Source organism: Ictidomys tridecemlineatus, chromosome 2 (assembly GCF_052094955.1).
Source record: "Ictidomys tridecemlineatus isolate mIctTri1 chromosome 2, mIctTri1.hap1, whole genome shotgun sequence".
Classification (NCBI taxonomy): Eukaryota; Metazoa; Chordata; class Mammalia; order Rodentia; family Sciuridae; genus Ictidomys; species Ictidomys tridecemlineatus.
In genome coordinates this window covers 200,677,028-200,700,183 of record NC_135478.1, presented here as the reverse complement: position 1 = coordinate 200,700,183, position 23,156 = coordinate 200,677,028, and the positions used below count along the sequence as shown (strand labels likewise).

The following is a 23,156-nucleotide window of genomic DNA, read 5'->3' as shown; positions in this document are numbered from 1 at the left end:
GCATATACCACTGTGCCTGGCTGATTTTCTTTCATTTTTGTTTATTTCCTGAATTGCTCGATTCCACTTAAATTTTTTTTTCTAATTGGCATATAATTTGTTCTCTTTCCAGTATGCTCTAGTGGAATCTTGGTTTATTGATTTTAGAATTGTTTACTTAAAAAAATAAAAACCTGTTATTTCAAGGATTTATTTTCCTTTCAATAAGTTTTCCCATTTTAGGGGGACAGAGGGTACTGGGGATTGAATTTAGGGACACTCAACCACTGAGCCACATCCCCAGCCCTATTTTGTATTTCATTTAGAGACAGAGTCTTCCTGAGTTGCTTAGCATGTCACTTTTTGCTGAGGCTGGTTTTGAACTTGAGATTCTTTTGCTTCAACCTCTTGAGCTGCTGGGATTACAGGTGTGCACCACTGCACCTGGCTAAGCTTTCCTGCATTTTTCAGTGGTTCATTGTAATTGTACATAATGGTGGGATTTATTGTTATGTATTCATCTGTGCACACAATATAACAATATAATCTGGGCAATATCATTCTCCAGTTTCTCCCCTTTCCCTTCCTGCATCCCTCCCCTGGCCCCTTTCCTCTAATGATCTGCCTTTGATTTTTATGAGTTGTCCCCTTTCCTTTACTTTCCCTTTCAGTATATTTTTATATGTTGGGGTTATATTATTATTTAGTTCAATATATTCTAAAATTTATCTACATGATTTTGGAGCCATAAGCTTTTTGGAAGTACTTTAAATTCAATATTTTCTATATATATTTGTAATTTACATATATTTATATACACTTATTTCTATGAATTGCTATGTATTATGTAGTTATTCTATGTATTATGTAGTTATTCAAATATGTATTTATTTACATATATATTTTCTCCATATTTAAATTTCTATATGTTTTAAATGCATTTTTAGATTTATTTATTGATTTCCAACTTAGTACTTTTTGTATTACAAGAATATGTTATTTGTGATTACAGTTATTTGATATTTATTGCAATTTATTTAAGGCTTACCCTATGACCTATCTTAATGAAAGGTTCAGGTAAATTTGAAAAGAACGCATATTCTGCATTGGAATTCATATTTTATAACTGTCAGTTGGGTGAAGTTATTTGGAAATACTTTTGAAATTTAAAATTTTACTGATTTTTTGGTCTACTTATTCTAATAGTTACTGAAAAACATTTTCTAAATCTCCACTTATGTTTATGGATTTATCTATTTCTCCCATTAGTTTTGCCAAATTTGATGAATGTATTTTGAACCTTTGCTGTAATTAAGTGCATACCTTTTTGGTATTTGTTTTCTTGATGAATTGTTTACTTTGCCATAAAACAAATTATTTTGTTTCTAGTAATATTCTTGCCTTGAAGTTTTCTATGTCTGAAATGTGTATTGCCATACAAGCTTTCTTATGCTTAGTGTTTTCATGAGAATATTTCCATACTTTTATTTTCAGTCTCTCTGTGTCTTTATAACCAAGTTTGTTTCTTGTAAACAGCAGATAGTTGGATCTTGTTTTCTTATTTGGTCCTTTAAGCTCTTGTAATTGGATTTGTTATTCCATTTATAATTAATAAAATTTTTAATGTGGTTGACTTTTGTATTCTGTTCTTGTATTGGTTGTGGCATTTGTACTTCCTATCTCTCCTCTCTTGCCTTCTTTGGTAAATCACATTTTTCTGAGACAGCTGCGGGGTGGGGAGGATGGGTTTAAATTAAAAAGATATAGCTGAAATGCAAGAAATTAAATTTAATTTCTTGCATTTCAGCTATATCTTTTTAATTTTTTATCATTTGCTCTAGAAATTACAACAGGTATCATCAAGTTACCACAGGCTACCTTTAAATAATAATAATAATATTACCGTATAACCTGCCTAAGAACCTGATAAAACTTATAGTAGCATAATACCATTTTATACTCTTTTTATACTCTTTCTTGGATTATTATAATTTGCTTCTACATATATTCTTTTTTTTTGTGGTGCTGGTACATATATTCTAATCTCCAAAAATCTTTGTTCCTATTTTTAATAAAAAACACATCCTTTAAAAATGTATAAATATAACTAAATGTAAAGTAAATATAATAATGTCAATTTCTAAAGTCTTTTGCCTTTTCTTAGCTATTTACTTTTCCTGATAGTCTTACATTTCTTAAGTTACATTTCTAAAGAGTTTGGTTTCCTCCTATATTCTTTTTGATCAACTTAAATAACCTTTCTATTTTTCATTCTTTTTTCTTTTGTCAAATGTAAGTTTGCTGGAGACAATTATTTTAGCTTTGGGCTATCTGATGACATCTTTCTGTGGCTTTCATAGTTGAAGGATATTTGCCCTGGAGATAAAATTCTATATTTGACAGTTTTTATCTTTTTTTTTCTTTTAACACTTTAAAAACAGTAAAGGCCATTTTGACCTGGACTTTATTATTTCTGGTAAAATGGTAGCCATCATTTATATTATTTTTCTCTTGTAAGCAATAAGTCTTTTAAACTCTAGCAATTTTTAAGAATCATTATTTTGATTTTTGGGAATTTGATTATGCTAAACATAGCCTGGTTTTCTTTGTATTTATTCTGCTCAATTTGCTGGCATTTTGGACCAATGGATTGATGTCTGTCATTTGTATTCATTAACGTTTCAGCTATTTTCTCATTGAATATTCCATTTACCTCATTTTTTTTCTTTTTGGACTACAATTACACATAATTGTTTCGTTTTGTTCACCATTTTAAAAATCTTTTGAGTTGAATGTGGGATTCTTTCTATTTAAACTGTCTTTTAGTTTTTTAATCGTTTCCTCTATATATTTTACACTTTGGACATGTGGCACTTGTCATTACGAGCATTTCCATTTAGTTTTTTGTTAAAGGTTTCATCTCTGATATCTCTAGCCATTTCTTTACACAGTTCATCAAACTTTTCTACTAGAATCACTAGCACTTTAGTCATGATCATTTTAAGTCCCTGTCAATAGTATAATCATCTTAAAATTCTGTGAGTATGAATTTATTAACTGTTTCTTCTCTTGAACAAGTATATCATTTTCTTACTTTTTCATATGTGTACACTTAAAATTTTATGTAAGACATCAGTAGAAGGAAGGTGTGGTGGTGCATGCCTGTAATCCCAGAGGCTCAGGAGGCTGAGACAGGAGGATTGCAAATTCTTGGCCAGCCTCAGCAACTTAGTGAGGCCCTAAGGAACTTAGTGAGACCCTGTTTCAAAATAAAATAATAAAAAATGAATTGGAAATGTGGCTGAGTACTTAAGCACCTCTGGGTTCAATTCCTAGTACCAAAAAAAAAAAAAGAAAGAAAAAAGATATAAGTAGAAATAAATGTTAAAGTTAATATTATTTACTTTCAAAACAGCTTATCACTTTTTTCAGACCACCAGATAGGTGACTAATTCAATCTAATTGGTGGACGAGTTGGATCTAGAATTTGTGGTGGCATTAACTTATTTCATGACTGACTTTAAACATTTTTAAGCAGAGTCAACATTCCCTTTAGTGTAGGATCTTGGATATAAGCACTAAAAGCATTCTGGAAACATATTGGACTTGCAATTGAACTAAATGCTTTTGTAAATGTGGGAAATAATTTTCTGATTTATATCCCAGCTGCTAGGATTTGGAGCAGTACTGAAATTTTAGTTTTTTTGTTTTACTTCCTAGTACTAACTTTAGTTGCTGGGTCTCAGTATCTATCTTTTTTCAGCCCTAAAGGCTTGTAATGACATTAAGAGAGCAGCTGCTCTCTGTGAAAGGCCTAGAATGTCCTGGATGTTTTTTTCTCACAGTTGTACTGGTATTTCCTCAGTCTATGTTCAAAAGCCTAAAGTGCCCTTGGAAATATAGTTCTCTCTCTCTCTCTCTCTCTCTCTCTCTCTCTCTCTCTCTCTCTCTTTTCAATCTTTCTTCTACTGAGCTCCCACCTGTTAAAGTTGCTACTTTTAATATGCAGGAAGCCCTACACATCTGAGGGAGGATTCCTCTGAGCTCCCCTCCTCCCCACTCACCAGGGTTTGATGTGCTATTGCTGAATATTAGCTAAAGTTCTAGGGAAAATAATTGGCAGGTAAGAACCTATTCATTCTGTACCTGAGGTTCCTTAGGATGTCGATTTGCCCTTGTTAAAAGTTTAGCTGTTTCTTCTCACCTCTTCTATGCCATATTCTTCTTCCTTTTATTTTCTTATTCTAGGGATAGCAATGCCTTGTTACTTCCTGTAGTTGACTTCATTTGTGTTTCTTTAATTTTGTATGATTTTTAAACTTGTCCAGTTTGTTTTGTTTTAGGTTTGGGGGCAAGTGTGACGGTCTCTTTTGATTTGATTAAGTCTGAATGAGAAGAAGAATCTAGGGATTTCAAATTAAATAAATCTCACAGTAAAGGTGATATGAATTAATGGAAGCCAGAATATAAAAACTAAAACATATGTTAAGGGGATTTAAGTGTACAAGGCAGTCTAGAAGTATCTTCTGACATTTTTGCAATAAACCCACTAAATTATGTTGCTAGACAGTACTGATCAGAGGGAAGTGTGTTGGATAAGATGGAAGAAGCACATAGGTTTAGTTAGTAGAGATGTAAAATCATAAGTTATTGAAATAAGGGAGTCATTGGAAAAATAAAGATATAATTGCTAAAAACAAAGCATTCTATAAGAGCAGGAGAAGTCAGAGAGCAGTGGTGTTTTCATCAATGAGTAGTACTTCTATTTCAGGCAAAATGTTGGGCCAAGCTATTTATATTAAATCTCTGCTTGAAAAATTCTCAAAATATTAGATAAGATATAACTGAGAATTTTGAAATGTATTGAAGTACAAATTTAAAGGAAAAAATATGCATAGCTACATATGGTATTAAGAAAAATAATAGCTGAATATTAAAACTAAAAATCTTTAAGATATAAGAATAAAATCTAAAACATAGTAACTAAACAAATCAAGACAAGAAATGAGTAGAATAGAAAATATGCAATAGATGAGCAAGGACAAATTTACTCTGAAAAATAATAACTGAGAAACTTGCAGTAATACTGATTTTTTTAATAAAAGATAAAAATATCAGATATAAGAAAGTTGATACCATCAGCCAGGTGTGGTGGCCCACACTTGTAATCCCAGTGGCTAGAGAATTTGAGACAGGAGGATCACAAGTTCAACTTAGTGAGGCTCTAAGACCTTGTCTTAAAATAAAAATTAAAAAAAAGAAAGAAAGAAAGCAAAGAAAAGAAAAGAAAAAAGAAAGAAAGAAAGAGAAAACTAAAAGGACTAGCTTTTACCATTGATTAGCTCAATGGTAAAGTGCTCCTGGGTTAAATCTTCAGTACCAAAAACAAAACAAAACAAACCCAACCCCCACCCCTTGTCAAAAAAAAAAAACTCAGAAAAGTGACATCATTACATGTGATGATGTCATTACATCAGAAGATGCAGCAAAGTTTTATACTGACAAATTTGATACTTTGAGTAAAGTGAATAAATTTTTAGAAGAACATAACTACTGCTTACGGTCTAAACATCTGTGTCCCTCCATAATTTGTATGTTGAAATCCTAACACCCCCAAGGTGATGATATTAGAATTTTGGGGACAGGGATTGTAGGATCAGTGTACTTATAAAAGAAATCTTACAGGGACCCCTCATCCCTTCTATCATTTGAGACCATCCAGAGAAGCTGCCACCTATTAACAACAAAACAGGCCCTAGCCAGACACTGAATCTGCTGGTGTCTTGACTTTGGACTTGTCAGATTTTAACACAGTGAGAAATAAATTTCTGCTCTTTATAATTCACATAGTTTATGGTACTTTATGTTACAATATCCCAAACAGACTAAGACACTACCATTAGTAACTAAGAAGAAAAAAAATGAACTGGAATTGAAAGAATTGAGTCAGCAATCAAAAACTGCTTTACAAGAGGAATCTAGAGTTCAGCTGTTACACGAGTGAGTTTTATCAAATTCTCAGGAAAGTGTTCCAGTATGGCACAGAATCTTCCAGGTAGTGTGCTAAAACTTTTCAAGTCATTTGATGAATCTAGTATGACACTGATGCTGCCATTACCTGAGAAAGCAGAATGAAGAAGGGAAATTGTAGGCCAATTTCAACTCTGAAAAATGAGGCAAATTCCAAACAAAATATAAGCAATATACTCCAACAAAACAGAAAAGGATAAGAAAATATGGTATTATTTTATTATTTAAGCATTATTATTATTTAAGTATCATTAAATATATGCTTAAATATTCAACATTTATATTACATAGAAATCTGTGAAGAAAAGTAAGGTTTCTTAATCTAGTAGAGTTTATATGAAACTAACTACAATAACTTTATACCTAGCAGCAAAAACAATGTTTGCTTTGAGATTGGCCATATGCAAGAAAGTTTGCTTTGAATTTTGCTATTAAACTTCATGTAATAGGTCCTAATGGACAAAAATAAATCAATCATAAAGAGCGGGCAACAAGAAACAAAATTGTCATTATTCATATATGATAGGTGTGTGTGTATATATATATATATATATATATATATATATCATTTTTTACTACATTTATATATATGGACCTCCAGAAATCCTTTATGTCATAAAACAAAGAACAACAGCAAATACTCTCCTAATGAACCTTTTCAGAAACTATGGAAATTAAATAGAGACTCGAAAGAGTCTGGGAAGTATTTATTGAAGAAAGACAGATGAATCTCTGTAAGAACAGTGAATTTGGTGGCATTTTAAACTTGCCCTGTTCCCCAAATGGGTGGGCTTTTCTTATTAACTATCAAGATATAATTATTAATCTTAGTAAATTAATGTGACATGCTTTAATGATACACACATAGCATCATGGACAGAACAAGAATCCTTCAAAATTATGTGTAAATCGATACTTGATATATGAGAGCATAAACTAACAGGTAGGTGGAGATCTGTAGACTTTGCAACAATAAAAGGTACGGAAACAATTGGAGTTCATATGAATAAATGAAATCACGTCAACACTGCTTCACATTATACTCTCCCTGGCCACAAATCCCAAGTGGATTAAAGACAATCAGGTCTTTAAGACACTAATTGTCTTTAATCCACACTAGGCAAAACTAGTATTTAAAAACATTAGTGAAGAAGAATATTTTGTGAGTTTTGAGGTAGGGAAGAAATTCTTTAAAAATATATTCACTAAAAATTGGTAAATACAATCATGTTAAAATGAAACCTACATTAGAAGAAAGTGCAGACAAGATACTTTGAGAGAAGTGAGAGGAGACATGTGCAAAGATAGAGTAGACAATTAATGTGATTTGGGAATATTTACATACATTAAAAAAATGAAACCCATTCATCTGAAAAAAAACATAAAAATTTTTATGGTTTGTATATGAGGTATCCCCCAGAAGCTCAATGCAAGAAGATTTAGAGCAGAAATGATTGGGTTATGAGATTCTTAACACAATTAATGAATTGATCCTCTGATAGGGATTAACTGAGTGGTAACTGAAATGGTAGGTGGGGCTGGAGGAGGTGGGCATTGGGGGTGTGGCTTTAGGGCTTTTTTTTAGTTGTAGATGGACTTGATACTTTTACTTTATTGTTATTTGTTGCTGTGGTAGAGCACTTGCCTGGCACAGTGCCTTACATGTTCCAGGCAAATGCTTTACCACTGAGCTACAGCCCCAGCCCCATATATTTTATATCTTGCAAGTGGAGTCTCTGTCTCTGCTGCTTGATTATCATGTGAGCTGATTCCCTCCACCACACTCTTCCACCATACTCTTCCACCACACTCTTCCACCACAATGTTCTGCCTCATCTCAAGCCCCAAGGTATGGAGCTGGTTGTCTATGGACTGAGACATCTGAAACAGTAAGCCCCCAAATAAACTTTTCCTCCCCTAAGTTTATTCTTATCGGGTATCTTAGTTGCACAATGAAAAAGCTGACTAAAACAGGAATGTTTACAAACAATGTACAAAATAATAACAATAACATAACACTACTAATCCTAAACATTTCAAAAAATTTAAAAATAAAAAAATACCAATCACATTTGATTGAATTATTATTAGTTCTAATGTTTTATTGCACACACGCATTCTTGTCAGGGGCTCCCAGAATATAAAATGAACATTCTACCTTCCCAACTTTGCCCTTATTAGTTAGGATTTGCTTTGAGGAATAGAATCTAAGTGAACATGACATAAAACTGTGCCTTAAATTGTTCTTTTATTGTTGAGTCTGCTCCTAAGTTTTTCTATGTAGTTCCTATAAAATTCCTGTGCATGTACATAATAGCCCACAATATTCTTGATATTAATAAGCTATAATCTGATTGTTTGATTTATCTGTGAGAAATCTGAGAATTATAAGGCATCTCATAAATATGCCACACACACACTTTAGCCTTTGCACATTGTTTGCACCTTTGTTTTCAGTAGTGGGTCGTGATCACTCAGTGGCTATTTTCTTAGAAAAGGAGTCCATTGTGTTATTCCTGATTAGCTGACATTTTCTTCTACACTGTTTTCTACCTCTTGCCTTTTGAAAGACAACCAAATGGGCCCATTGGTCATTTGTGCAGTAGTCTAGAGAACTACTCTTACTTTGACACTTTGGGGAATGGACAGTGACGGCCTCTGTGACCATCTCTGTTTTGGGTCTAACACCGATCCAGTGTCTTTTGTGTGCAAAATGCTTTCGTGGGAGTCATTTTATCTTTGCTTTTGTTTCCAGCCTTCCTCCCTGCAGGACTCTGGCCAGTCTTGGTAAGGCAGAATTCACTCAACCAACATTTATTAAACACCTGCTGTGTTCTAGGAATTGAGGCTATAGCAGTGAATGACTGTGTCTCTGCTTCCCTGCAGCTTAGGCCCTATTGAGAAATATAAAATCTAATGCTGTAACATTAAATTCCTCGGTACACAGTTCTCACTAAAACCTGAAATCATGTCCCTCCCTTTACAATTTCTCTGTCATATTAGTCTTCTCAGGCCTGCCATATTAGTCTTCTCAGGCGGCCATAACAAAATCCCATAGACTTGGTGGCTTAAACAACAGAAATTTATTCTCTCACAGTTCTGGAGACAGTTAAGTCCAAGACCAAAGGGCCAGAATTGTCGGTGTCTAGGGAGAGCTCTTCCCTTGGGGTGTAATGTCTGTCTTCTCACTGTGTGCTCAACGCCCACCCCTTGCACCCGACCCTAGTGTATGTGTGTGTGTGATGTGCGTTTAGTGTCTCTTCTTAGACACCAACCCTATCAAATCAGGGCCTATTTTTATGATGTCATTTAATCTTAATTACTTCCTTACTCCAAATATCTCACACTAAGAGTTACAGCTTCAACTTAGCAATTTTGGGAGCATGTGTACATTCAGTCCCGATACTTACTGACCTCTTAATTTCAGCTCCTCCTCCAGACTCAGGGATTCCACAGCTGGCACCTTCTGAATTAAACTTGATACTACCTATAGGCAAGGATTCTTCCCTGAGTCACATACCTCAGCCTCTTGGGTGGTTCTGCCTACAAAGCTTATTATCTTCAACTCACACTGTTTAAGTATCTAGTTATTTTCAGGTCCCTTACTTGGTCACTGTGCAACTTGCCCTTATCAGACTGTGAGTGAGAGCCTAAAACCAAGCCTGTCATTTAAACCTTGTTACCTCTTCATCTGCCCTTTCTAAGGCTTCTGCCCTTCTGCTACATTTTCACATCTATAGATGGATGCTGCTTACTCCTCACTCTATGACAAATGACCTGTCATTTCTAGAAATGTTGCCTAATGACTTTGTACCGTGGATATTTCCCCAACAGGCTTTATGGGGCTACCTATAACCTCACTGGGCTTGCTGCAATCTCATGCCCTCTCTTATAGCATATTCGTTAGCACTAAAACCAGAGGCTGTCTTAAGAATTTAATCAAATTTAGGAAATTAAATGCATGAATTATTAGTTGTTTATATCGCATTGTCTCTGAGGAGCCTGTAACTGGGTTTGCTACTTATTTCAAGAAGAAAAAAAAAATGGGGTATAAATCCATTTGGGTAAAGAAAATAAATCACAGTGAAAGAGCCCATAGAGAACTATGGATACCTGTCCCAGTTGTGTCTTCTAAGGTGGATCCCATATTGAAGAAGTGGAATATTTTTAGAAATAAGTGCCTCAGAACTGGGCATTGTGTCATAACTATGGCTTATGTTCCCATCATAAAGACAAACATGACCCCCTGGGATCTTCTCTATTTAATGATTGGAATGAATTGTTCAGTGGACAGCAGAGATTTACAGTGCTTCATCAGGAAAACTAACACAGGCCCATTTTCCTATCCACAATAAGCTTTTCTAAAAAACTTTCCCTAGAAGAAGATTCTTGCACAGGGGATACTGCCAGAAATATTTTCTTGTTTTTGAAAGATGGCTCAATATTTTAGTCACAGCATTAGCCACTTCCATAGGATCCCATGTGATTGGGGATGTACTGTATTCTATTGAAAATAACCCAATAGACACAGAAAAAAATCATAAAAGTACTTCTTTTGAGAACGCCTTAAATTATTTGCTTGTTGCTTGGTCAGTCCAGAGACCCGATGGAGGCGCATCCCTCTGTTGAGTGCTCAATAATGGAACATGGTGTCTTTCAGAAACACCCTATTCATCCCTGACAGTATTCTAACTGCTCTGGGATTCAGGAATTTTTTCTCTCCTACTTCCCACCCTGAAAACACTGTAATAACCAGGGAAATGCTACGGTGATCATTCATATGATGATAATTCATACCAGTCATTTGCACTTGTTTTGTTAAAGCATTTCACAGACGGTAAAGATAAATCACTTTTACTACAAACCGAGTCAGGTAAAGCCCACTCCTATATGATTATTAAGTTAAATTCGGGTAGAAAAATATGTATTATATAAAATCTACATAAGAAAAGTTTTAAAAGTTTAGGCTTTAGAACAAATTCACTTTTTTGTCCTTTGCACTCCTGTTGCAGGCTATTCATCCTCCTATAATTTCAGCTGCAGTATTTTATAACATTCATCTATGTGCCCATTTCCTGACTTGCATATACCCTTCTAAAAGCAGGACCTGACTCTTTTTCTTCTTTGTATAAACAGCACCAAGCACAGAGCCCAGCACTCACAGATCACCTGACATAAGCAAATGAGTGAATATTTTATGCATAAATGCCCTTGTTCCCTAAAAAATTATATAGAGTAGTTTTGCTATACTATTACTGTAAGGTTAGCAAAAATATATAAATAAATAAATATCTGTGTCCTGCCTTTAATAGATCTGTTTAAAAATAACAAAATTGATTTTCCTCTCTACGGTACTGTGTAAGGTAATATATGGTACTGCAGACTGAATGTTTAAAGATTTAAAGACAAGGTAGTTAATGATACCTTTGCCCCAGACCGAAGCTCTAGGTATTTGGAATTTATATTCTGAGAATAAGGCCAATATCTAAAGAAACATATCTTAGTTTTCTTTCTTAGCCTCTATTTATATCACCAAATAAATAAAAAAGTTTCATATTCTATTGATAATAATTTTAGGAAGCCTATGCACTTGTTTAAGTTATACAACCTATTTCCAAGAAAATGACATTTTGGCTCTCTTTATTTTTCTATCAAGTGGAAATAATAATGATAGTTTTGTTTCTCCAAAAAAGGATAATTATGAGCATAAATAAAGTGACAGTATGTGGAACTATTTTGAGGAGTATAAAATGCTAAGCAACTGCAGTGAAGTGCAGGAGCACAGGCAGACACAGGAATATCAATGTGCAAGAGAGGGGCTTTGATTAATTTCTCTTTTGTTCATTCTTTGAGATTCTTTAAAGTGTGTGCATTACATGGAGGTTGGAATAGGATGGCCAGGTCCTGAAGTACAGTAACACCATAACTTCTACCTCCTTGGCTAACAATTCCATATTTTTATGACCTCCTTCCACCTTGGATCCAGTCCTTTTAGTTGGCCTCTATTTTTGTTTCCTTCCTATGAATGGAACCCAATAGTAGTACCTGAATCTTTCTCTAGGCTTTGCTATGTCTTTCCTGGGGAAGTAGAATACTTTATCTGAATGATTAACTTTGGCAGAATAACTGCACAGGCTTGACTCGGATCTCTTTGGCCCTATCCAGAGCAAGCCTGCTCTCCATAAGACAAGTTCTCTTTTTTGCACTGTGAGCTCCACCTGGGTAGAGCTCAGGTGGAGGGAGGCCAAGATGCAGGGAGGCCTTCCCTGGTCAGCACTGCCTGAAGCTGGGTGCCTGAGTTTGTCTAATTCTGTACTGGTAGGTGATCCTACTTCAGCATTGCACTCTAAGTCAGGTCCTTTAACCTGGCCCCTTGATAATAAAAATGATAATTTGTCCTCCATCATTATTCTTTATGGTCTGGGGATTTAGCTCAGTTGGTGGAATGCTTGTATCACATGTTAAAGGTCATGGGTTCAATCCCCAGCACTACAAAAAAATTATATAATTACTGTTTATTTCTTAACTTGTTCAGAGTCTGGGCAGCTCTTGCACATGTATCCTAGCTACATGAAAAAGTTCTCATGAACAATGAGAATTGTTCACATTTCCTTGTCTTCTCTTTATTACTGTACTCCTGATTCTCTGGCCCTCACTTTTGTTTTTATCTTGGCACTCAATGTACATTTAAAGTACCCCTTGCTATTATAACCCATTTATTTAGTATCCCAACTTGGTACATTTTAACATTGGGAAGAAAGCACCCACCTCGGGACCAGCCTGGCGGGAGCCCAGATGGTCAGCCCAATTCTAACCCAATCTTCTCATTGATAAGAGAAGGTTGGCATACATGTCACAAATGTAGGCCAGCAACAGCTGCTCTGCTTTCTCTCTTTTAACCTCTTCCAAGTTTCTGTAGTCTTTTCTGTTAGCCCAAAGAGGATTTCCCAATAATGTTTGGAGCAACTTGGATACTGGAGGGAAATTTTGCTTTTCTGCAATCTTGCAAAGAGACTGCTTAGTCTTCCCCCGTGCATGGAATTGAAATTTTCTGTGAGAAGTTTGGAACTAGGAAACATTTCTATTTAGATTCTTAATGCAATTCAGAATATTACTAGTTGATAACGCTTCGTTTTTATTTGTTGGTATTTATCTCAAATGTCTTGTTTCATGATCTTGACAGTGCTGTGATATGATATTACTTTGCAACCAGCATGGTGCTACTATTTTAAAGGTCAGTGTGATGCTCAGCATGTTGATACTCCATTTCCCACTTCAAACACTGTGTTTAAAGTTTCCACTGACTTCACCATATTGCCAAGGTTTGGAAGACCTCTTCACTGAGAATGCAGAGATTTCAAAAAGCATAAAAAAGTCTTAGAGTTTGGAAATGTGAACTGTAACAGAATCAAACCCAAGGTTCCTTAAATTCTCAGTTTTAAAAAAATGAACCAATATGAGACAGATTAAATGATCTGTCTAATAGAAACTACTAAATGTATATGTGAGGATTATAGGAAAGTTGGCATTTTGCCTGATTTAAGTTTTTTTCCCCCAACTTTATATCACAGTCTTTTTATTATCTGAGAACTACAAAAATGTTTCATCAAACACATTCCCACTCAAAAAACTCAGTTTACTTTTTCTGTACAATTATCATTGGAAAAATTTCTTCCTTGTTTGGTGCTTTGTACTCTCAGAAGAAAGGTAGCCATTTAATTCTTGCTTTGTGAAACTGATAGCTAAGAGTGATTCTTCTATTGGCTATAGTTTCATAAAGAGTAAAACTTCCCTGAACCTTTGAAGGGATATGCAGTGTTTGAAACTTTGATCTAAAATTATGGGCGGGTAGGGGCTGGAGTTGCAGCTCAGTGCTAGAGTGCTTGCCTAGCATGTGTGAAGCACTGGGTTTGATTCTCAACACCACATAAAAGTAAACAAATAAAATAAAGGTCCATTGACAAAAAATAAATATGGGCATGTAACCCACAAAAACACTGTGGTCTCAGTTTGGAAGCATAATTTGCTCTTATATAACTTTGAGAAAGTTTACTCTGCCTGCATCGCATTCCTGGCAAGAGTATAGCTTCATAATTTTATTATAGTGAGATGAAGAATTGAGACCCATAATTCAATTAAACACACTCAATATTTTCTAATATTTAAATTTTGACAGTATTTTGTGTGAATAATAGTATCCTATTATGTTGTTATTTTGCCCATTGCTAATTGTGGAGAGATTAAGTACATTTTCCCATGTTTGTGATTCAGGTACTTTTCTTTTTATGAAGAAGTGCCTTTGAAATTATTAGCCTATTTTTCTATTGCATTGACTGTCTTTTAAAAAACTTTTTTTCTTAATATGTGAGAAGTTTTTTAAAAAATGCATTTTCAAATAAGTGCATTGTAGGTTTTATTTTCTCATACTTTTCCTATTGTGTATTGAGAACCAGATAATAAGAATGATAATTTGTCCTCCACAATTACTGTTTATTTCTTTACTTAACTTTCATATAGTTAAATTTATCAAATACTCTTTAAGGCAGATGATTATTGCAGCCAATTGATAAAATGGACTGACCTCACTAACCTGTTAGCTGGGATGATGGGAAAATGATTTCTTATCAACCTACAGACTAGCCCAGGCTGCATCACCTGGAGGCTGGTTGGGTTATAAAGACAAGAAGATGTATGCAGCACCTCAGACACCAAGCATAGAACTGCTACAATGTTGGGTCTACTGCATTCTGTTGGCCAGAGAAAATTAATAGCCCAGACTTTTGGAGTGGAGCTCAGACTACCTCTATGGTGAAAGTGCTGCAAAGTCACTTGAAATAGTATGACTACTTCAAGGGCAAGGATTCTTGCAATATACTTGAGTTCTTTACTTTGTGTAGGTTCTCAGGCCAGCAGAAACCACCACCTCATGGTAAAAATCATTCTAAGTACCATTATCATCAGTGTCTAAATGCAAGAGCCACTTGCTCTCCCATGACCTGGGACTCTATCAGCATTTAGTTCCATGATTCCTTGATGTTAATGCAAATATTCTAGATGCTACTGGAAGACCCAGAATTTAATTCTTCCACCCACATAAGGGTTAGTGTACTCATCCAATAGGAGAACAGCTCAGTTACAGAATTGCATTTTAAAAGTCTTTTTCAGGAACCAGTCATAATTAAAATGGGACAGGAAATCAGTAGCAAAAGTATAACAAGGTCATAGGGGATTGTTGAAGACAGGTTTCTAAACCATTTGTTGTTTTTCTTTTAACAAAGATGTGGTAGCGTTTAAGGAAAATTGATAAGTAGCAAAACACCCAATAGCTAGTAAATACAGGAAGCTTTTCTCACTTTAGGCTTGAAAAAACAAGGAAGTGAATATTTCCTGGAATCTTCTCTGAGTCTTCCAGTTATAGGAGAAACATATCTGAAAGTTCTAATTTTGGTAGAGGAACACAGCCTTATCCAACACAAAGCATAGCAAGGAGGAATAGCCGGGGTAAGTACCCTCAACTATCTCTATCTTAAGCTTTCAGACAGTGCCTCACATTGTCTGAACAAATGAAAAGGTAGAGACAACAAGGGAACCCAGTTCATATGAGTTGGTTCTGAACTACATACTATGGTAGAGAAGGAAGAAAATATGTCTTGATGGACAGCCAGATAATGTCCAGCTATCTGCATAATAAGAATATGTTAAATGTATCCATGTTTCTATACTAAAAAAAGATGCCTTCAGATTGGACCATTCTATTTGCTTCTTGCTTCTGCAGAAATGTTCACTGGTTTATAATTATTTAACAATATTAATGCAAATTCTTACACTCATTTTTAATCATTAAAGAATTTTCTTCCAAAACAACCTTAACCACAAAACTCAGTTCTTAGATATTTCTATTAAGAAAGTCAATAAGTGAGGGTTGGGATTGTGGCTCAGTTGGCAGAGCACTCACCTATCATGTGTGAGGCACTGGGTTTGATCCTCAGCAACACATAAAAATAAATAAATAAAAATAAAGGTATTATGTCCATCTACAACCAAAAAATTAAAAAGTCAATAAATGATCTATTTCTCTTTATTTTATTTTGCTTTTTGTTCCTTTTTTTTAAAGCTTTATTTGAGTTTTTAAGTGGTTGATATCAAAAGAGACATACCTGCTAATACTTAATACTGTTTCTTTAGTGGAAGTCCAGGAAATAGAAGACAGTGTTCCTTTTAACTATTTAGAGAAACTAATATATGCAGGACCTTAGGTCCATCACACCCAGCAGCTTGAAGAAAATGTCTGAATTTTACTGGAATCAAAGGCAATGGTATTTGTAATTATAGAAATTCCCAAATTCAAGAAATTTTATCATACCAAATCATAATTATTCTCTGAAGACTGGAAAAGGGCACATTTTTTGTCTCACACAGGATTCATTTCATTCATTTATCTTAAAAAAGACCCTAAGGAAACAATTTTTTTAATAATGCACTACTACTACTAATAATAATCAGGGTTGCTGTCTTTAAGGACTTTACCCTATCTCACATACTGTAATAAAATATTTAACTATATTTGTTTCGTTGTCACAACAGTTGTGCAATTTAGTTTTCATATTGTATTAAAAATTTCAGATCTAAGTAACTTACATTTAACCTTTGAGTGTGAGTTTCTCTCATTACTGTATTCAACATGTATAGTATTGATAGTGATCAAGTAACCATATTTGCATAAGGAGGGAACTAATTGAAACTCAGCAACAGAGAGGAAGAAGACTTAGTTGTGTATTTGATTAAAGAGCTTAAAGGTTATAAAAATTTATGTTTAACATGATCTTAACCAACAAACTAGAAAGATGAAAGAAAAATATGTATGATTTTTTTCCCTACCTGACCAGTGAAATTAAAGGCAAAAGAAGCATCCTAGCAACAAGATTTTGTGGGATATAGGGGATGCCAAAGCATTGATAAAACATACATAAAAACAGAGGGCTCACATTTCTCTTTACAATGTTTTTAAGTTATACGGACAGTGCTCTAGGGCATTCGGAGCCATGGCAGAATTGTTGTAAGGTGCTAGAGATGGAAATGGGAAGTATGGCTTTACATCTATAGTCAAGGTGATTATATTGTTCACATCTAAAATCAATAGCCTAAAAAGGGAGGAACCTTATATTAATTCAATCAAGGACCACAAATGTGAACCACACAGGCCAAAGAGTGCAGATTACAGTCCCAAGGGCATATCTGAATGCAACACTGTTGCCTGATCGACCATGGGCTGCCATTGTGAGGAAAGTAAATAACAGGTTCCTGAGGAGCCCTAAAGGGAAAAAGAGCCCTTGCTGGTGGTCAGCATTTAGTCTGCAGCCTCAACAGGAAGGAGCTGCTCAATTCTCCGAGGGAAGTGATTCATTTTCCTGGGAAAAAAAAATAAGTAAATGCAATAAATATTGGTGCAAAATGTTTGACTCCCTGGCATGAAGGCTGGCAGTCATCAGATTTTCTTGTCAAAGTGAGTACTTTGTGAAACTGGCAGCAGTAGCTTTGGCTCTATTTCATTATGTGTGTCAAAGACTGCAGAAAAGGGATCTCTCATCGGCCCAGAGTTCTAGTGCTTGCTCAGTTCTGAGCTCACCCACAAATGATTTATTTCAGAATAGGTACCTCTCACACAATCTCACTCCAGCTTTCACCTGGGAATACTGGTGAGAAAGCATTCTGAACAGAGCCCATGGGAAAGGAAAAAGCAAACAAGGGTCCCCTGCTTTCATGGTACTCTGACTCCAGGAACTAAGAGCAATTGGTCTTTCATGATTTTTTTTTTTTGATTATATGATCTCTTCAGCCATTGCGCTTTGCTCCTATCAATCTGTCGTATCTTCTGTCAATTCAGGAACACTTGCTGTCTTTAAAACATAAGAGCCTTTTCCAGTTGAAAATAATTAGAATCCAGAAGCATGAGAGATCAGATTCTAAGAAGCCTGTGAGTTCTGATTTTTGTATTCCGTTTCCGTGGCAGACATCAGTCACCCAACAACGGCCAGTAGGCAACTTTTCACTCACTGTGTGAAGTTTTACATAATGATTCAATGTATTCCAATTTAGCCTCCTATCAGTTTAAAATATTATATTGGTGTATATTCATTATACAGAACACTGGGTTTTACTGTGGCATATTTATACATGCATATAACATAATTTGATTCCTATCAGTTATTTTTAAGTAACAGTAAATAATTAGGATCCAGAAACATGAGAGATCATATTCTAAGCAGACTGTGAGTTCAGATTTTTTAAGTGAACAGATAAAGTTCATTAGGCTAAATTAATGAACTTGTCCAAGGTCACAGATTAAAGTGCCCTTGAGGAGGATCAGAATACCTTGCCTTCAGTCCTTGCTTTTACATCCAACCCTCCTACCTTTCTATCAGTCAAGACAAATTGGTCTGCTGGGAGACATGTAGAAGTTTAGTCCATGGGAAGATTAACTAAAGTGATTTTGTGCTGGCAAAATCATTAATGGACTGGGCAGAGTCAACCTTTCCAGCAGCCACAGTACCCAGAGTCCAAGAAGATATCTGTAAGTTCTAATCTTGGAGACAACACAGATGAAGGGGAGTTAGATGCCACTTACCCATGTTGTCCATGTCATTGGCAGAACTCAGAGAGATACCAGCCACATCTTCATAGGGATCTCAAGGTAGCAGCTCTGGGGAAACAGAATAAAGTTTGAGTGTTCATATGGTAATCCCTATACCCACAATCTTGCTTTCTGCAGTTGTCATCATTCTAAGTCAATAGCAGTCTAAAAATATCTGATTTGTCTTAACTTTTTCAAGAGAGAGGGAGAAATTCACATAAATTTTATTACTGCTTATTGTTATAATTTTTTTGGTTGTTACTTATTGTTATTAACCTCTGTACCTAATTTATGACTCAAGCTTTATCATAGGTATGTAAATGAAAAAGCATATATAATGTTCAGTATTATTCATATTTAGGCATTGACAGTCCATGTTTTTTTGGGGGGGCATATAGTGTTTTAATGAGAATTATAAAAGACTAAAACCATATTGTTTTTTGCAAAATTCCTTTTTTCTTATTTTTATACCAGGGATTGAACCCAGGAGCATTTAGCCACTGAGTCACATGTCACATCCCAACCTTTTTTTTTTTTTGAGACAGGGTCTCATTAAGTTTCTTACAGTCTCACTAAGTTGCTGAGGCTAACTGAACCTGCAATCCTCCTGCCTCAGTCTCCTGAGGTGCTGGGATCAGGCATGCACCACCATGTCTGGCAATATCTTTTTAAAATAAATGATTTGCTCTTAATTATAAATTTTGTGCATGAAGAAGCCTTATTCTGCAAAAATCAATAAACAAAAGAACAAATTAAACGTGTGACTTGTCCAAGATATTTGAGGTAAAAAAAAAAAGCTCAATCAGTATTTACTTTAATCAGAATATATTCTCTAACTTCTCAGAGTAAGCCTGAAAGTATGATTCAACTGGAAAATAAAGAATGAGAGTGAGAGAGGAGAGAGAGATCTCATTACAGCTGCCCTAAATAGCTTTTTAAATTTAATTTTAATTTTATTATTTTTTAATTTTTTTATTAGCTACACATGACTATACAATGATCTTGAAAATTCATACATTTTAATCAAATGAGATATTTTTTTCTGATGTAACCCTTCCTTTCTGGGACTCATATCAGTCACAAAATAGCTAAATTTAAAGTATTTCATTTTTTTCTTCTTTTAAAAGTATTTCTAATGAACTGATGAATAAGTAAAAAGAAAATATGTATTGAACACAAAAATTTGCCACAAGCAATTATGTATATCATAGAGCCCAACTGCCACCACCTGCTTCCCACAAGCCTCTTACCCCCCCCCCCCAATTCCTCCTGCTCTTGAGGCCAATTGGCTGGGTCGTGTGGGCGGAGCCAAAAAAGTCCCCCAATGAGCAGCTTAGTGGTCTGAAAGGGTGGGGAAACCGCCCAATGAGCATCACCACAGAGGAGCCAATCAGCTGGCAGCTGGAAGTTTGCTGGGGCCCCTTCTGCTGTAGCTCTCAACACAATTATGTATATCAAAAAGACATTAACTTTAAAAGGGTATAAAAAAAAAGTGAGGACAAACCTGAAATTACAGAAAAATAAGTCAAATTTTTTCAGTGAAAATTTTGATTAATTCTAGTTTATCAAATACACACGTGGGGCTGGGGATGTGGCTCAAGCGGTAGCATGCTCGCCTGGCATGCGTGCGGCCCTGGTTCGATCCTCAGCACCACATACCAACAAAGATGTTGTGTCTGCCGAGAACTAAAAAATAAATATTAAAAATTCTCTCTCTCTCTATCTCTCTCTCTCCTCTCCCACTCTATCTTTAAAAAAAAAATACACACGTACATGCACACACAAAACTAGTGGCATTATGTATTGTCTAAAAAGGGAGAAAATCAGTGGTCCAAGACCATTCAGATGGCTTACCAGTTAAAGGAAAAGAACACACACACACACACACACACACACACACACAAAACCAATATTTTCAACAATATGTCATTCTACAACAACACAAAAATTAGAATTATTTTATAATGCTTGTTCTTTTAATCAAAAGATGCCCATATCTTGGATGTGTATATATATATATATATTTTTTTTTTCACTAGTTTACTATTGACTTATTTTAAAATATATTTGCGTTACTGCATGCAAATGTTTCCTGTATTTAACAGCCTTTCTTTTTATTTACTTCATGTGTCCAGCTTCCACAGACAGGAGTTTCAGGTTGGCAGGCAGATGGGTGCCTTACTCTCCTGTGAAATTGAATGCAGCAGTTCAAAACACTGGCCAGATAGTTACACGAATGCCTGAATTTACATTTTTCTGCAAAAAAAAAAAAAAGCCATGCAATGCTGGTGTCAAAGACTAGGCAGTTGTAGCAAGGAGAGTGGACAGAGTGGGGTTGGGTTCTTTGTATCATCAATTTGAAGAATAAAGACACAAGAGTGAGAGCAAAGCAACAGGATTTATTAAAGTAATAAGAAAGTAGTACTCCCAAAAAGGGAAGGGTGCCAAGAGAGGTATACCAAGAGTGGCTATTGTCTAGGGGTTTATATAGATCTATAGGTTTAATTAAGCCAGTCCCCTGCCCAATCCTGAATAAGGCATTCAGTGTCCACGAGGTGTTCATTCAGCTTTTAGTCCAGTCGAAATATCAGGCATTTTTCCTTCCTTGGAGAAGCACGGACCCCAGTCATGTAGGTCCTGATTTGAAAATAGCCTTTGTTCCAATCATGTCTTGAAGGTATCTGCAGCTGCTGTTTGTGCTCTACTGCCCAGAAAGTTATCCAGGGGCCCATCTCCCTATCCTCCCAGCCTTCTCTCTTCCTCCTGACATCACAGTCACCATTCATAATGGCTGTTGCAATTCCCTCATGAATAGATCAAGAAATCATTTCCCAAGTCAGTCTTTGCCTATGACCATTTAGCTCAAGTTGATAAGCAAAAGTTTTGGTTTGCTTTCATGTTCCTATCAGCTGTACAGTTGGGAAGAACTTCTGGTGACCATCATATTTTTCCCATTTCTCCAAGACAAATATAAAGTGAAGCCAAGACAGGACTGCATCATCGCCCTGTCAACAACACCAGGAAGATTACTATCGATAGCAAGGAAAACTATATCCTCTCCCTGTGGTAATGGACATGTGCTGATGAATCAGATGGGGCATTAAAGCATCCAAGAGCCTTGTCATTTATAGGAAGCACTAGGACATGGGCAAGAATAAGTCCTGAGCTCACCAAACTCTTTGGGGTCTGCTTTTATTGATTGTGGAAGAGTTATTTCATATCCAGAATAGGCATATTTGCAAGGGAAAAGTACCCAACCAACCTCTTTCTCCAGAGCCAAGTTGCAAATGAATCCCAGTGAGTTGGACACCACCTGAGCTTTGGGTGACACTTGCTACAAACAAGATGACCACTCTGACATTGAAGAGTGGGTAGTAACATAATCAAATCAGACAGGACACTCAAAATGACTTGCCCAGTGATTGTTGGATGCAGTTGTTCCAGTCATGTCAGGCACTCTCTGGAATGGTGGATACCATTATGAGTTATGAGTAGGTAATGCTATAGCAGTCCGATGGCTCATTTTTTATAGGCTAGTGGATTCCTCAAAGCACAGGGGTGCCTGGGACAGATTGTTCCCTCAAATACCCAATAACCAGTTGAGTTTCTCAGAGTCAGAGCTTTAAGTCAGTCACCCAGAAGCAATTTCTGGCTCCGGAATACTTGGGTTTGGTGTTCTTAGCTTTTTTTGTGTGGCTGCTCTCCTCTAGAAAAGTCAAAATTACTTCCCACTGGGGATTCTTGGAACATGGATAAAGAGGAAATGGTATATTTTCCTTATGATAAAAATTTATAAAGTGGTTTTAATATATATTGCAATTTTGTAAGGAAGCATTAATCAAAGACTAAGATAAGAGTAAGAAGAGAACTTAGGGTTTTACTTTCTCTTTGCCCTTGCTGAGTTTTCAACATAGATCATCATGTCATCTGTGAATAATTACTGTCTTGTTTTTTCTTGTTTTTGTCTGAATCCTCTATAGTTCTATTTCCTGATTATTATACTGGCTAGGATCCTCAGGACATTGTGGAATGAAGTATTCAGTACAAGCTTCCTGATCTTGAGACAAAAGCATTTATTCCTACACCCCAATCAGGTTGTTAGCTGTAGATTTTTCTTACATGCTCCTTATTGGTTGGAGAAGTTCCCTTCTATTCCCAGACCCGTGGACATTTTTATTAGTCATATGTGGTAGATATTGTCCATTAAAATGATTTATGATTTTTATTTTTAAGTTAGTTAATATGATGAATTACATAGACAAATTTTTGAATGTTAAACCAACTTTTCATGCTTGAGATGACACTTTAATGTATCATCACTTTTTTCCAACACTAGTTTTTAGAGAAGTTTTAGGCTTACATCAACATTGACAAGAAGTTCAGAGATTTTCTGCTTGCATAGTCTCCCCCATTGTTGCTATTTCTTACCAGAGTGACATATTTTTATAATTGATTTTTAGCCAAAATTGTATTCCTGAGATAAATGACACTTGGTCCCATATATTATTGTTTTCAT

The 23,156-nt window shown here is 35.5% G+C and overlaps 1 pseudogene; it reads right to left on the bottom strand.

Moving 5' to 3' along the window:
• LOC101970221 (E3 ubiquitin-protein ligase SIAH1-like) overlaps positions 1 to 22,163 on the bottom strand; it is an 85,079-nt pseudogene extending 62,916 nt beyond the window's left edge.
• Between the last annotated feature and the right edge of the window lie 993 nt (positions 22,164 to 23,156).